Raw genomic sequence first — 2,494 nt, forward strand, 5'->3', positions numbered from 1 at the left:
TTTAGAGGAATAGGGGAAGGATACTGGTTTAGAATAAAGGATAGAAAAAAGAAATGAGAAGACAAGAAAGAAGAAAAAAATTATAAAAGAGAATAGAGGAGAAAGCAGACAGTCCTAAATTTAGGAAACAAAATAATTTAAGAAATTAGGAGAAGAATAAAAGAGAAAAAGAAGGAAAAAAATTAAAAAATTTGAATAGTGAAAAAAAGAAAAGAGAAAGGGAAATTGAGTAGGACCAGTGAAGAGGAAATTAGATATATGAACAAAACAACAGCGACTGGAATAATAACAAATCAATAATGCAGATAGATAAGGAAGAATAATTTTAAAAGTGGGAAAAAGAAATGAAAGAGAAAAACTAAAAAGGAGAAAGGATATGAAAAACAGGAGGAAAAACAGAAGAGAGGAAGAAAAAGGTGCCACAAAAAAAAGAAATAAGTGAAGTGTCATTTGCTTCAGCCAAGTTTTAATGCCTTGTGGGATCTAGCTTAGGGCCCCACTTTTCTATTCTGTCTGACAATTCTGGGCTTCCTTTTAGATACTTATGTACTAATAACTGTCAGGCACTGTTTTTTGGCTTTCATCAACCTGCTTGAAGCTCCAAGAAATCCACTGGTTCACTTCTCTTGTCTGTCTCCACAGGCCTTGCCTTCAAGCAGGATGGGCCAACCTGTCCTCTTTGCCTGTCCACCAGCTGTCAATCTTAATCACTCAAGAGTCTGTTTCTGATAGGGGTTTAGGTGGGTTTGGGGCTAAGTTTTTTGTTTTGTTTGTTGTGTGTGTTTTCAGGGAATATGATGGTGTTTTTTCCTGCCCCAGAGCTCTCTGCCCTTGGCTGGACAGAGGTCTTTGTATGGAGACCAATGGGGTTAGCTGAGATCCTGAAGTTTTTATCAGTCTGGTTCCTAGAATAGTGGGGCATATGGCCCCTACTCTATTCTTGTCATTGAGGGCTCCTTGAGACTGTTCAGACCTGTAAGCTTGGCCTCTGCCTTTGTTTCTTCTGTAAAGCTCAAAATGCATGATGTGACAGGCTGAATCCACTAATGTGGGGTCCCCCCTGCCCCACGAAGCTCCTCCCAGGGAAAATGGCCATTTGTGTTTGAAAGCATACAAAGGACTGTTAGAAACAGCTGGAGCTCAGCTGCTCTGAGTCCATATATTCTTCTGAATCCTACTAACTACTATGCCAACTCTGGGGGAAGTTTCCTTCTCAAACCCTGCCTATTTCACTAACGGTTGGGTCTGAGCCCCTCTGCCAAGGACTGGTCCTTTTTGGAAGCCAGGTGGTAGATGGAGAAGTCATGAGAAGTTGTGGGTGTATAAGAATGATTCTTTATTGTAGAAGCCAGTGGCCATATAGCCATCAGACGAAACTACAGTGGGGCCTTGACTTATGAGTTTAATTCATTCAGTGACGGAGCTCGTAACTCAAATTACTCATATGTCAAATCTTAAAGTGAACGAGTGAGACACGTGATGCTGGGCTGATGTTGTGGCATTCACTGTGACGTTAGCTGCGCCAACTAGCGGTGGGATATCTGAAGCTGGCTCATAACCCGAATTTTAGCTCGCAACTCAAAGCAAAAATCGGCTGAGAGACTGCTCGTATCTCGAAAAACTTGTTAGTCGGGACACTCGTAAGTCAAGGCCCCATTATATCCTTCACAGCAGTTTCATTCAGGCAGCCACACACTTGCTGGTTAACAAATACATCTTTATCACAAAGCAGTATCTGTCTCTGTACCCATAGTTACTATCTGAGCAGACACATGCTGCCCCTGGACTCACTGCCTCACATAGTACTGGCACCTAGCTCTCCACTCTTGCCTCTCTGACCTCTCCTCTCTCTCCAGCCTTTTCCTGCACTCTTCTCCCAGCAGCAACTACATTCTCTGAGCCTTCCTTTTCTCCCCAGCTTCTCCAGCACACTCTAGCTGGCCAGTACCATGTATTATACCACTTAGACAACAGAGGCCTCTAGCCAATAATGACATCAATCATTTGGGTTATAAAAGGGCAAATGTGCGCAGTATACTGAGAGGTTGCTGTGGCCTTGCACCTGCTTATAGTATCCAAACTTTGAACATTCTGATTAAGATCACCATGTTCAGAGTGCCTTGGCCACTCAAGTGTACTAACAACAAGGCCTTGACTATCTGGGGTTTCTGGCATGGTTCCCACAATGATTCAATGAAAGACTTCTGGCTACTGCTTTTCCAAGTCTCCCTGCCTTGCTTCTCAGCCTTGCCTGTCCTCAGGCACCTCAAGTTCGCACCTCCCTCCTTGTGCCAATGCCTTGGGTGTATGGTTGCAAATGAAAACTCTGGTGTTTTGGGTTTAGAGATCAAACAAACAAAAAAATAAACAATTGAAACTGTGGTTCTCTCCTCCACTGGCTGTGGTCTGCTAGGTCTAGCTAGACTCTGCTGCAGCCAGTAGTCTTGCTACCTTTTGTAGCTGCTTTGATGATACTGGTGCTGTGGGTTGTGCC

This window comes from Myotis nattereri, assembly GCF_964212035.1.
Source record: "Myotis nattereri genome assembly, chromosome: 3".
In the NCBI taxonomy this organism is placed as follows: Eukaryota; Metazoa; Chordata; class Mammalia; order Chiroptera; family Vespertilionidae; genus Myotis; species Myotis nattereri.